We start from the raw sequence: 14,288 nt of genomic DNA on the forward strand, positions 1-14,288 counted from the left end.
TTGGATAAAACCCAACAAAGGATCTGCCGGTCCATAATGGAGCTGATGTGAGTATCGTCACACGATCAGAGGACAAAACAAAGCAAGGGTTTGAATTATCGAAACAACTGACTAATCCAGAGCTCAAATGCAAAGGGATAATGATTTTTAAATCAAAGGATCATAAGCAAACGCTTTGATTAAGGATGGATAAGTTGAGTAAGCTTAGGGGTAAAATCGACAACAATTTGATGGGTCGAGATCCAGCTCATGTTTAAAATGACGTTTGAGCCGAAAGGATGAATTCTAGGATCCAATTGAGGATTGCGAGCATTCGCAATATTTTTGAATCAATGGACTCAAAATGATAGAGACAAAGGCTGCCAATAAGATTACTATACTTATGGGCTTAACCATAATGCAAGCAAGCAAGAATTTCAAGAGCAATAAGCTGCTAAGGATTTTCGGAAGATCGAATATTATTTCGAAGACCTTAGTGAAACACATAAACAACGGGGAAAGAACGGATATCTGGTAAGTGTGAGGAATTATCCGTAGGGGGTATTCATGTGGCAAGAACTGCAAGGCAGTGGGCACAAAGTATACTCGAAACATTATAGAGAATTTCGGGTTATCTTGTAATAACAAGATCAACTGGGAATAAAAGTAAGAACGACAGGTGTAAGTATTTATCCATAGGGATATTTCGGTGCAAGGGAATTGCAAAAGCAACAGGCACAAGGTCTTGAGAGAATATCAAAGAGTATCTTCGAAATCTTCTAGTGCAGCCAGTGATCATCTGGACTGAAGGGGCTCTCTGGGAGAAATTATTTTCGAGAACCTAAAGTTAGATTTTAGTAAAAATCGTTTAACCCGAATAGAAGAGAGTTCAGAATCCCAGAGTAAAGATCGAGAAGTAAAAGATCCTAATACCACCCGATGGCGACGTGGGCCCGTAAGGCACACAGCCAAGTTAGTAAAAGCTTTTGCAATGTCTAGACTCGACTTCGGCCAAGGAGTGTGGAAGGGGGGTTCCTACAGGCAGTCGGCTCTGATACCAACTTGTGACGCCCCCGATTTGACCGTACACTAATCATGCACGCAAATGTGTACGATCAAGATCAAGGACTCACGGGAAGATATCACAACACAACTCTACAAATAAAATAAGTCATACAAGCATTATATTACAAGCCAGGGGCCTTGAGGGCTCGAATACAAGAGCTCGATCATAGACGGGTCAGCGGAAGCAACAATATCTGAGTACAGACATAAGTTAAACAAGTTTGCCTTAAGAAGGCTAGCACAAACTGGGATACAGATCGAAAGAGGCGCAGGCCTCCTGCCTGGGATCCTCCTAACTACTCCTGGTCGTCGTCAGCGGGCATCACGTAGTAGTAGGCACCTCCGGTGTAGTAGGGGTCGTCGTCGACGGTGGCGTCTGGCTCCTGGGCTCCAACATCTGGTTGCGACAACCAGGTAGAAGGGATAGAGGGAAAGAAGGAGAAAGCAACCGTGAGTACTCATCCAAAGTACTCGCAAGCAAGAAGCTACACTACATATGCATGGGTAAATGTGTAAAGGGCCATATCGGTGGACTGAACTGCAGAAAGCCAGAATAAGAGGGGGGATAGCTAATCCTTTCGAAGACTACGCTTCTGGCAGCCTCCGTCTTGCAGCATATAGAAGAGAGTAGACTGAAGACCTCCAAGTAGCATCGTATAGCATAATCCTAACCGATGATCCTCCCCTCGTCGCCCTGTGAGAGAGCGATCACCGGTTGTATATGGCACTTGGAAGGGTGTGTTTTATTAAGTATCCGGTTCTAGTTGTCATAAGGTCAAGATACAACTCCAAGTCGTCCTGTTACCGAAGATCACGGCTATTCGAATAGATTAACTTCCCTGCAGGGGTGCACCACATACCCCAACACGCTCGATCCCATTTGGCCGGACACACTTTCCTGGGTCATGCCCGGCCTCGGAAGATCAACACGTCGCAGCCCCACCTAGACCAACAGAGAGGTCAGCACGCCGGTCTAAACCTAAGCGCACAGGGGTCTGGGCCCATCGCCCTAAGCACACCTGCACGTTGCGTACGCGGCCGGAAGCAGAACTAGCCCCCTTAATACAAGAGCAGGCTTACGTTCCAATCCGGCGCGCGCCACTCAGTCGCTGACGTCACGAAGGCTTCGGCTGATACCACGACGCCGGGATACCCATAACTACTCCCGCGTAGATGGTTAGTGCGTATAGACCAAATGGCCAAACTCAGATCAAATACCCAGATCTCGTTAAGCGTGTTAAGTATCCGCGAACGTCGACCAGGGCCAGGCCCACCTCTCTCCTAGGTGGTCGGAACCTGCCCTGTCGCTCCGCCTCAAAGATCCACTCGCGGGTGCTCCTCAAGCCGACCCGTCTTTAGTCACCACATGTATCATGTATAAAGTATATAGTATATACCCGTGATCAACTCCCGAGTGATCACGGCCCGATAGTATAGCATGGCAGACGGACAAGGATGTAGGGCCACTGATGATAAACTAGCATCCTATACTAAGCATTAGGATTGCAGGTAAAGGTAACAACAGTAGTAGCAAGGACAGGCTATGCATCAGTATAGGATTAACGGGAAGCAGTAACATGCTACACTACTCTAATGCAAGCAGTATAGAGAAGAGTAGGCGATATCTGGTGATCAAAGGGGGGGCTTGCCTGGTTGCTCCGGCAAGAGAGAGGGGTCGTCAACTCCGCAGTCGTACTGGGTAGCAGCGGCGTCGGTCTCGGTGTCTATCGAGAGAAGAGGGGGAAGAAACAATAAATATATAAGAAAGCATATGCATAGTGATGCATGACATGACAAGTAACGACGTTAGAGGTGCCCTAACGCGGTATTAGGTGATACCGATGAAGGGGGATAACATCCGGGAAAGTATCCCCGGTGTTTCACGTTTTCGGACAGATGAAATAGAGGGGGAAAGTTGCGTGTTCGCTATGCTAGGGATGCGTGGCGGATAAACGGGTTGCGTATCCGAATTCGTCTCGTCGTTCTGAGCAACTTTCATGTACAAAGTTTTTCCATCCGAGCTACGGTTTATTTTATATTAATTTTAAAAGATTTAAATCATTTTCAGGATTTATTTAATTATTTTAATACAACATTATCCAGAACAGTGCTTGCTGACGTCAGCATGACGTCAGCAGTCAACAGAGGTGTTGACTGGTCAACTGACGTGTGGGACCCACTGGTCATTGACTGTTTAGCCTAATAAGTGTTTAACTAAACTAACTACTGTTTAATTAAACTAATTAGTTAGTTAGGTTAATCTAATTACGATTAATTAACTTAATTAATTAATTAATTAATTAAATTATTATTATCTATTTATTTATTTTACATATTATTTTTAATCTTAATCTTTTTTTATTAAACGTTCTGTGGGGTGGGGCCCCCGTGTCTGTGACCAGGGGAGTCCATAGCGGGTTCTGGGCAGTGGATACGGGGCGGGCGCCGGGTGCCCGCACACCCGAGCCAACAGGGGGTTGCAGGCGAGGCTGCAGAGGCGGGGTGGTCGCCGGAGCGCGGCCACAGCGAGTACGGCGGCCGCGCGGGAGGGCAGGGGCGCATGCAGGGTCGCGCTGGGCGCGGAGAGAGGGCGGTGCGAGGGGAGCAAGCGGGCACGGCAAGGGGTCAGTGCGGTGGCGCAGCGCAGGCCGGTGGTCACCAGTGGGGCGGCGGCCGCGGCGCGAAGCAGACGGCACGGCGCAGGCAGCGAAGAGTCAGGCGGGGGGGGGCGCGAGCGGCGAGCCACAGTGCAGAGCAGGCGCGGTGGCACGGCCGGGCGAGGACGGCGCCGGAGTAGGGGCGGCCCCAGACGACGGCGGCCCTGGTGGGCGCGGCCAGGCGTTGCGGGACGGAGGCGATGGTGGTCGGGCGCAGTCACGGACGGAGATAGAGAGAGGGAGAGGCCGGAGCCTCACCGGCGTTCGTGGGGGAAATGGCAGCGGGCTCGAGCTCGAGGAGGACGGGGACGACGGGCGGAGTGGGAGGCAGTCCGGTGGAGGAGGGCGAAGCAGGCCGGCGAGGAAGAGGCGCTCCGGGCGGCGGAGGCCAACAGCGACGGCGAGGCGCGTCGGTGGCCTCCTCTCGATCCCGATCCAAATCGGGAGAGAGGAGGGGAGGGGATATTTTGCGGGAGAGGAGTGGGGGGTGTCGGTGGAGCGGGGGGGTGAGGATAAGGCGTGGCCGGCTGGGCCAGTTGGGCCGGCCATTTCGGACGGCGAAGGCCAGCTGGGCCACTTGGCCCAGCAGGGGGGGGCCTTACTGTTTGTTTTTTTTTTGTTTTTCTTGTTAGTTTAGTTTTTCTTTTTTGTATTTTCTTTTCCTTTTATTTATTCTTTCCTGCTTTATTGTAGTTGCATTTTATTTTAGTAAAACATACACTTAGTATCTAAATTAGTATTACAACCTAGTCCATAGTCACAAAAAGTTTAGACCCCAAATAACTTACTTTGACATTTTATTAAATATAGAAGTTATTCAAATAATCTGTTTACTATTGTTTTATTCATCTCATAGTATTTAAACATTTTATAAATGTGTGGTTTTTCCCCCATAATTATCTATGCAATATTTGGTTCACTCCGAACATTTTGGTTTTAATATTTGAAAACTTTTATTGTTTGCCAAATTTTGAATTTGAATTTGAATCGGTTTCGAACTAACTGGAGATTAGCAACTATAAACGAGGTGACGTGGCATCATTAGCAGAGGATCTCTGTAGCTTAATTACCCGGGCGTCACACCCATTCCTCGAATGGAGCTATCTCTTTGTTCTTTGTGGGGACTCGGTTCAGGACATGGCATGCTGTCAATATCGCCTCCCCCCACCATGCCTTGGAGAGACCCGATGTGTCTAACATGGCGTTAACCAAATCAGTTAGAGTACGGTTCTTTCTTTCGGCCACCCCATTTGACTGAGGTGAGTAGGGAGGCGTCCTCTCATGGATTATACCATGTTCCGCACAAAAAGCATCAAACTCATTGGAAAAATACTCTCCACCACGGTCGGACCTAAGCCTCTTGATTTTTCGATCAAGTTGGTTTTCCACTTCAGCTTTATAGATCTTGAAAAAGTTCAAAGCCTCATCCTTAGATTTCAGAAGATACACACGGCAGTATCTAGTGGAGTCGTCAATTAACGTCATGAAATATTTCTTTCCACCTTTTATCAAAACACCATTCATTTCACATAGATCTGAATGTATGAGCTCTAGTGGTGCAAGATTTCTCGTTTCCGCGGTCGTGTGAGACTTACGAGGTTGTTTAGCTTGCGCACACACTTGACACTTTAGATCCCTTGACAGTGGTGAAACTAGGGATTAAGTTCAACTTTGCTAGTCGCGACATGCAACCAAAGTTAACATGACAAAGACGTGAATGCCACACATTTGATTCACTATTGTTGCAAACATGATTAACAACTTTATTGCAAACGTTTGATAAGGATAAATGAAACAGGACTCCTGACTCATAGCCTTTATCAACAAAGGTTCGATACTTGGATATTACAAATTTATTCGACTCAAAGACAAGCTTGTAGCCATCTCTACACAGAAGAGATCCGCTAACAAGATTTTTATTGGCGGAGGGGACATAATGCACGTTCTTCAGTCGCACGATATTCCCCGAAGTAAACTTCAGATCGACCATGCCAACACCACGAACAGAAGCACTTGAACCATTGCCCATCAGCACGGTTGAAGTCCCTGCGGTCTAATAAGACGAAAACATGGAAATATCACCGCATACATGCACATTAGCACCCGTATCAATCAACCAATCAGGAGAATGACATACTGAAAGAATAGTGGGAAATATACCATACCCAGCATCCTTCATGTCAGTGTCTCCAATGACAACATTAGCGGTCTTGCCGCCTTTCCCAGGATGACGCTTGTCATAGCGATTAGGGCAACTAGGAGCCCAATGATCAGGATCCCCACACACATGACAGACACCTTTCTTCTTGTCATTCTTCTTCTTGAAGTTCTTGTGCTGGACAGCCTTGTTCTTCCCATCAAACTTTGCTTTACCATCAAACTTGCCCTTGTTCTTGAAATTGTTGGGCTGGAAGTTCTGCTTATGTACCACATTGGCACTAGATCCTCCCTCAATACCTCGAGCACGTGTGTCCTTTGCTCTCGCATTTTCTTCCACATCAAGAGTGCCAATGAGATCCGGAACGGAAAACTCCTGCCTCTTATGCTTCAGTAAGGTAGCAAAGTTCCTCCACGAAGGAGGAAGCTTAGTGATGATACCTCTGGCAACAAACTTGTCCGGTAGCATACAATTGAAGTGCTCAAGTTCTCTAGCAAATGACTGTATCTCATGAGCTTGCTCAACCACAGAGCGCTCTTCAGTCATCCTGTAATCATAGAATTGCTCCATGATGTATGGCTCAGTGCCTGCATCCGAGACCCCAAACTTGGCCTCGAGTGCGTCCCACATATCTTTTCCATTATCAATTGACGCATAAGCATCAACTATGTTCTCACCAAGAACACTCAAGAGAGCAGCCTTAAACAGAGTATCCACCACAAGACTGCTCTCACGCGCCACCTCTTATAGTGGATACCCTCAAACATAGGAGGTCTCATGGAAGCAGCAAAACCACTTGGGGTAAATTGCCTATAATAAGGTTTTTGGATTGTTGGAAATATGAGCAATTTACCGAATGATTTTATTAACAGAAATACTAGATAAAGCATGACTAATATAGTAGAGATAAAACAAGTCATGTGTTCGGACAGAGAGAAGGTAAAGAGCATCTGCATATATGAACTTGAACTAAACACATCTAGAACAGACACTAGATGAAGTTGCATATATGAAGTAGAACCTAACACATGTAGGACGGAAAGTAGAGCAAAGAACGGTGTCATGACATCTAACAGAAAGAGCAAGAACACGTACGGTACAGCAGCAGTGGAAGTGCTGGACTTGGGGTCGGTGTCCTCGCCTGCCATGTCGTCGAGGAGATCGTGGACGTCGGGGAAGAAGTCGTCGTCGGGGAAGTAGTCGTTGGCGACCGGATCGTCCGTGATGAAGCAGCCAGTAGTCGCGCTGAGCGCTCCCCAAAAACCTTATCACCCTTCTCCCGTATATGACTCAAAAGGTGCGGTTTCGAAGGCCTACTGTCCTGACCTGCGGTGCACGCCGCAAGCCGGGATGGGAAAGATCGTAGCAGCAGCGCAGTGCTCAGGAACTTGTGGCGAGAGGAGGAAGAAGTTCTGGTGCGTCTCTCTGGGAGGAGCGACCTCCTTTTTATAGGCGCAAGAGAAGGAGGCGAGAGGGCAGCGACAGGAGGCGAAACGAAGAGACGGAGGCGAAGCGAACAGCCAGCAGCCGAAGGGCTGCACCGTTCGCATTCGAACTCCACTTTCGCAAAAATCTTTTTAGCTTCCGTGTGACCTTTCGTATCCCCGTAGTGCATGGCAAAAATTTAGATATCGGCTCGGCTCATTCCCGCAACCCGCGGCGCGGCGAGGTGGGCGGCGGAGGAGGAGCGCGCGTGGGTATCCCTCTTGTTCTCATGCTCATACAAGTGGGGAAAGAACCTCTCTTATAAGGAGGTCCAACTCCCACTCAACTAGCAATGTGGGACTAAACTTTAGTAGTATCCCTTGCCTTGCACAAATGGGCTAAGTGGGCCTCTAGGATTTATTAGAAATTTCTGAAACTGCTATTGGGCTAGGTCCAAAATAGACAAAATTTCAGCAACATGGACCACCTTTTCTTTTTATTTATTCTTTCTCTCTTCTTTCTTTCACTCCATCTCCGTCAATTACATGCATGTGACCAGATGTATAAGGATAAAGGCAGGGGACATGGCTGTGAAAATGAAAATTTAAGAGGTGACCAGTCACTGTCCATGGACACGCCCGGACACGTCCACGGATGTTTGAAGGGCCAGATTAGATGTACATGGCCGTAGATTCTCTTACGTATACCTCACTTCTTTGTTTTTGGGGAGAAATATGTATATTACTCAACCAATATGGTTACAATCAGCTCCATCAAAGTTTAAAATTTCACCAGGCATCACCTCAAAGAGAGCATGATTTCAGTCCCATTGTTTGAGGCGCAAGAAAGATGTTGTGAACAAGGAGCCTCTATTCCACATATTGGTAAAAGATGCTATGCTCCATCTTAATGATTTGGAGTGGTTGTTTGCTGTGCCCATAGAGCATCTATCCTGTATGAACCTCGCCTTTTGTTCTATGTTCTTACTTTTAGTACTGGTAGAACTGAACACTTAGCACCTTGCTGCAATTATCATCTGGTGCTTGTTATGCAATCCTGATTGACTTTCACTAGTTATAATCTTGTAATTGTTGCTAGCTGGGGTTTTTCTTTGCTACTGCTTCTATGGCCAGGATTTGCGTTGGCCAGCATTATTTTTCCTTTTGACCCCCTAAAGGTATCAGAAAAATGTGCTAATTCTCAGTACATTATTTATCTAAAAAATTGGTAATAATTTGGCCGATTGAGATGGCGACAGTTTCCAGAGCAACACCTCTAGTAGATGTATGAAAGAACTTAAACATACAAAAAATAAAGAGAAAAGGAACTTAAACTTACAAAAAGAAAGAAAAAAGAAGAAAAATGCGCATCCAGGGAATCGAACCCTGGTCAGTACCGTGGGAGGGTACTATGATACCACTACACCAGATGCGCCTTGATGGTTATATGTTTTGTCTTCAGCTTGTCATCCTCATAGACCAGGCCATGTGAAAAAGAACAAAAATTGAGAAATGGAGAAGTGGGGTATCGATCCCCATACCTCTCGCATGCTAAGCGAGCGCTCTACCATCTGAGCTACATCCCCTTGGAATTTTTTGATTTTGTTTTGATTTTTTTTCTAACCGGGTGCAGATAAGCCTGATTACCGAAACGCCCTACTCGGTGATATAAATCTTGTATAAGTGTTGCTAGCTGGGGTCTTTCTTTGCTGCTGCTTCTGTGACCCGAATTGTCATAGTGGAACCTAGTCTTGTTCCTTTTACCCCCAAAAAAGGACCAGGCAGTTGAACCTGGTCTTTTTTGGTTCAGCAATGTGCTAATTACCAGTTCATCTTGGTTTGTATGAAGATCTGTACCTTGCATGGTCACAGTTTCACCATGATATTTCTATTATTTTATCTAAAATTTTGCTGATTTTTTGGCCATTCCGATGGCGACAGTTCCCACAGCAACAAAACAAAATGTACAAAAACTTAAAACGTAGAAAGAAAAATTAAAAAGGAAAAGAAATGCGCAGATAAGCCTGATTACCGAAACGCCCTACTCGGTGATATAAATCTTGTATAAGTGTTGCTAGCTGGGGTCTTTCTTTGCTGCTGCTTCTGTGACCCGAATTGTCATAGTGGAACCTAGTCTTGTTCCTTTTACCCCCAAAAAAGGACCAGGCAGTTGAACCTGGTCTATTTTGGTTCAGCAATGTGCTAATTACCAGTTCATCTTGGTTTGTATGAAGATCTGTACCTTGCATGGTCACAGTTTCACCATGATATTTCTATTATTTTATCTAAAATTTTGCTGATTTTTTGGCCATTCCGATGGCGACAGTTCCCACAGCAACAAAACAAAATGTACAAAAACTTAAAACGTAGAAAGAAAAATTAAAAAGGAAAAGAAATGCGCAGATAAGCCTGATTACCGAAACGCCCTACTCGGTGATATAAATCTTGTATAAGTGTTGCTAGCTGGGGTCTTTCTTTGCTGCTGCTTCTGTGACCCGAATTGTCATAGTGGAACCTAGTCTTGTTCCTTTTACCCCCAAAAAAGGACCAGGCAGTTGAACCTGGTCTATTTTGGTTCAGCAATGTGCTAATTACCAGTTCATCTTGGTTTGTATGAAGATCTGTACCTTGCATGGTCACAGTTTCACCATGATATTTCTATTATTTTATCTAAAATTTTGCTGATTTTTTGGCCATTCCGATGGCGACAGTTCCCACAGCAACAAAACAAAATGTACAAAAACTTAAAACGTAGAAAGAAAAATTAAAAAGGAAAAGAAATGCGCAGATAAGCCTGATTACCGAAACGCCCTACTCGGTGATATAAATCTTGTATAAGTGTTGCTAGCTGGGGTCTTTCTTTGCTGCTGCTTCTGTGACCCGAATTGTCATAGTGGAACCTAGTCTTGTTCCTTTTACCCCCAAAAAAGGACCAGGCAGTTGAACCTGGTCTATTTTGGTTCAGCAATGTGCTAATTACCAGTTCATCTTGGTTTGTATGAAGATCTGTACCTTGCATGGTCACAGTTTCACCATGATATTTCTATTATTTTATCTAAAATTTTGCTGATTTTTTGGCCATTCCGATGGCGACAGTTCCCACAGCAACAAAACAAAATGTACAAAAACTTAAAACGTAGAAAGAAAAATTAAAAAGGAAAAGAAATGCGCATCCAGGGAATCGAACCCTGGTCAGTACCGTGGGAGGGTACTATGATACCACTACACCAGATGCGCCTTGATGGTTATATGTTTTGTCTTCAGCTTGTCATCCTCATAGACCAAGCCATGTGAAAAAGAACAAAAATTGAGAATTGGAGAAGTGGGGTATCGATCCCCATACCTCTCGCATGCTAAGCGAGCGCTCTACCATCTGAGCTACATCCCCAGGAATGATTATGTTGATTAATAACACTACTCATCTGTCAGTAATGCACGTGTCTCGTTGGTGCAATTGCTATACGCGACCATCTCCCTTTTCAGAGGCATGGTGGCTGCGGTTTGAAATGCTAATTCCTTGGCGAAAAGTTATTCGAACTTTTGTTGTTGAAATGATTAGTTACATGCTCCCCTCTGTAGCTTAACATTTTGATCTTTTATGCTCAGTGCACACTTTGGCCCTACTGCTTTTTTCACCTTGTCGCTCCCGCTCTTTGTATGGAGATGTTTTTCATCACGCATATATCTGGGAATGTCATTGTTACTAGTGGCAAGTAATTCGGTCTTTCTTTCCACCTGATTTTTGTGTCCAGGATTTGTGGTGCCGCCTTGGTCAGCATGTTATGGTCTGCCGGAAGGTTGGTGTTGGCCGGTGTTATTTTTCTGCAAGGCCGCCGTTCCCTGTCTCCACCGATTGTCTTAGGCCGCTCGATGCTGTTGTTAGGATGCTATGGTTTGACCTGATCAGAGCTGAAACCGTTCTTAGGATGGTCGGGTGAAGCGTGAGATGATCTCGCTGTAGTTTGAAAAAAACAATACCACGGCTGCAGATCAACATTTCAGGCACTATTTTTTTTTTTTGATAGGGCACCGTAATCAGGTGCCTACTGTGTGGATATATAAGAGCTGTTTTTTTTCTCCTGGAATGTTTTAGCTGTCTCTTGATGTGGATGTCGCATTGGCGAGATTGATTGACAGAATAAATTTGGTTCCGTGAAGGGCAGAACATATGGACAAGTTTTCTTCTTCTTCTGGAATGCTGAAACTGTGTCTCCAGGTATCATTTTGCTCTTTCTTTTTTCTACAGAAGGATAGTTAACAAAATCATGATGGTGACATTTTGCTCTTTGCGCCATTGGTGTCGTTGAGATTCTTAAAAAAATACTCATTTTGTTTTAAAATATAAGGTGTGTATTGCTTTTTTGATAAGTCCAACCTCCTTATGTTTGATCAAATTTATGAAGAGATATATCAAAATTCGCAATATCAAATTGGTGTTATTAGATTCATCATGAAATGAATTTCCATAATTTTCTGGCTTAATATTATGGATGTCGATATTTTTGGCTCTAAACTTGGTCAAAGTTAAAGAAATTTGACTTTCCAAAGAACTAGCACCCCTTGTATTTTGGAACTGATGGAATATTTAGTTTGGCGGATGGGGGAAACAATGGTGTGTGTTTTATGTTTATTTATAATGCGGTTATTTGTGGGCTTTCATGGTGTAAATCAAATCATACTTTTGTGGGTAAATTTCTGCGTCGGTGGCTACATGTACTATATTGATGCTATAGTATCATCACATGGTGGCGCTTTTTTTTCTAGGTGATAAGAGGGTGCACAGGGTTGACATGTTTTTCTAGCCGGTTGGTGTTGATTGATTTGAAAAATCGTTGGCCCGATCAAAACTGTAAACCAAATTCAAAATCGAATATCTCAATCAAATAAAAGAGGTTGAAAATTAGGGAATATGGTGAATTAAAATAATTAAATGATAGATCTCCTTGAGAAATTATTGACCCGGTCAAAATCAGGTGGCCAAGTTCTAAACTGAAGACCTCAATTAATTATGAGGACTTACAAATTAGGAAGTAAAGTGTAGTAGTATATAAAAGAATTGAATGAGAGCTTTAAGAAATTGTTGACTTGATCAAAATCGGGTAACCCAATTTCAGTTTGGACACCTTAATTGATTGTGAGGCCTTTTACCCCTAAAGAGCTTAGTGATGTACTCCCTCCATTTCTAAATATAAGTCTTTTTAGAGATTCTATTATGGACTACATAGGGAGCAAAATGAGTAGTAGATTGCACCATTTCAGTTTGCAGCACAGAATGTACCCATGTTTCTTATTTTCCTTTTGTGTCTAGAGGGATTGTGTGCATGTTTGGGAGATTTTGGAGTTTGCAAAAGTGAAGTGAAGAATCATGAAGACCTCAATTAATTATGAGGACTTACAAATTAGGAAGTAAAGTGTAGTAGTATATAAAAGAATTGAATGAGAGCTTTAAGAAATTGTTGACTTGATCAAAATCGGGTAACCCAATTTCAGTTTGGACACCTTAATTGATTGTGAGGCCTTTTACCCCTAAAGAGCTTAGTGATGTACTCCCTCCATTTCTAAATATAAGTCTTTTTAGAGATTCTATTATGGACTACATAGGGAGCAAAATGAGTAGTAGATTGCACCATTTCAGTTTGCAGCACAGAATGTACCCATGTTTCTTATTTTCCTTTTGTGTCTAGAGGGATTGTGTGCATGTTTGGGAGATTTTGGAGTTTGCAAAAGTGAAGTGAAGAATCATGAAGACCTCAATTAATTATGAGGACTTACAAATTAGGAAGTAAAGTGTAGTAGTATATAAAAGAATTGAATGAGAGCTTTAAGAAATTGTTGACTTGATCAAAATCGGGTAACCCAATTTCAGTTTGGACACCTTAATTGATTGTGAGGCCTTTTACCCCTAAAGAGCTTAGTGATGTACTCCCTCCATTTCTAAATATAAGTCTTTTTAGAGATTCTATTATGGACTACATAGGGAGCAAAATGAGTAGTAGATTGCACCATTTCAGTTTGCAGCACAGAATGTACCCATGTTTCTTATTTTCCTTTTGTGTCTAGAGGGATTGTGTGCATGTTTGGGAGATTTTGGAGTTTGCAAAAGTGAAGTGAAGAATCAAGATAGTTTTTCTTTTACAGAGATTTGCAAAGAAAAACAAAAAAAAGGATTGGAGAAGTGGGGTATCGATCCCCATACCTCTCGCATGCTAAGCGAGCGCTCTACCATCTGAGCTACATCCCCGTAATTGTAATTAGGATATTTATTATCATGAAACACCTTCTCAACGTACCACACCATTAAGAATCGATTTTGGGCCAAGCAATGTTGCAACAGCGTCCTGATACCTTTGGTGGGGCGAGCCAGTTCAATCACAATCCCAGTTTTTATTAATTTTTTGCTGTTTCATTCAGTCTGCCACAGAATTCTTATTGATTAAGAAGAGTGAGAGTTGCCTGGTAAATTTGCAGAAAAACAGGCTAAAACCGACACAGAATGCTTTTTAATCAGTTTCCAAATTGCTTTTCACAAGTCATCAGAAGCAAGCAAAATGATCAAGTCTGGTGTACTTGGAAGATAAAAGAAAATCAACCAAACGAAATGCCCCACTGGTTATTCAAGCCAAGATCAGTCTCCCTTGAAAAGTAAGCAATCAGGTATAACTGCTGGATTTGCTTTTTAGCAAGGCCAGAGACTTCTTCTTCCTGGTGAATTTACACCAGACAACTGCAACTGCGTTAGGGGCTGCCATGCATTCCAGAGAGCCAAAGAACTGTCAGAGGAGACGGTCGACTGGTCGAGGTACTCGTCATCGACGGTGGTGTACTTCACGTCAGGGTACAGCTCGGTGGCCTCGACGCCAAAGGACGGCTCGATGTCGAAGTTGGTTTGGTCGCCCCTCATGAAGATGGAGAGCCAGAGGGACAACAGTATGTTCAGAGGGAACGCCGCTTCTGCATGATTACATGGCTGTAACATCACCGATGCTCGGAAGGTAGGTTTCGGCG

General features: G+C 44.0%; 5 non-coding genes across 5 annotated transcripts; all 5 read right to left on the reverse strand.

The window, feature by feature from the left end:
- Nucleotides 1-8,647: 8,647 nt before the first annotated feature.
- On the reverse strand, nt 8,648-8,718 carry TRNAG-CCC (transfer RNA glycine (anticodon CCC)). Its single transcript has one exon. It is a non-coding gene; the product is annotated as a tRNA-Gly (tRNA).
- A 78-nt stretch (nt 8,719-8,796) lies between these two features.
- Nucleotides 8,797-8,869, reverse strand: TRNAA-AGC (transfer RNA alanine (anticodon AGC)). The gene has a single exon. It is a non-coding gene; the product is annotated as a tRNA-Ala (tRNA).
- Nucleotides 8,870-10,449: 1,580 nt separating this feature from the next.
- On the reverse strand, nt 10,450-10,520 carry TRNAG-CCC (transfer RNA glycine (anticodon CCC)). Its single transcript has one exon. It is a non-coding gene; the product is annotated as a tRNA-Gly (tRNA).
- A 78-nt stretch (nt 10,521-10,598) lies between these two features.
- Nucleotides 10,599-10,671, reverse strand: TRNAA-AGC (transfer RNA alanine (anticodon AGC)). The gene has a single exon. It is a non-coding gene; the product is annotated as a tRNA-Ala (tRNA).
- Nucleotides 10,672-13,451: 2,780 nt separating this feature from the next.
- TRNAA-AGC (transfer RNA alanine (anticodon AGC)) lies at nt 13,452-13,524 on the reverse strand. The gene has a single exon. It is a non-coding gene; the product is annotated as a tRNA-Ala (tRNA).
- Between the last annotated feature and the right edge of the window lie 764 nt (nt 13,525-14,288).

Source organism: Triticum urartu, chromosome 7A (assembly GCF_056163025.1).
Source record: "Triticum urartu cultivar PI428250 chromosome 7A, HENAU_Tu73, whole genome shotgun sequence".
Classification (NCBI taxonomy): Eukaryota; Viridiplantae; Streptophyta; class Magnoliopsida; order Poales; family Poaceae; genus Triticum; species Triticum urartu.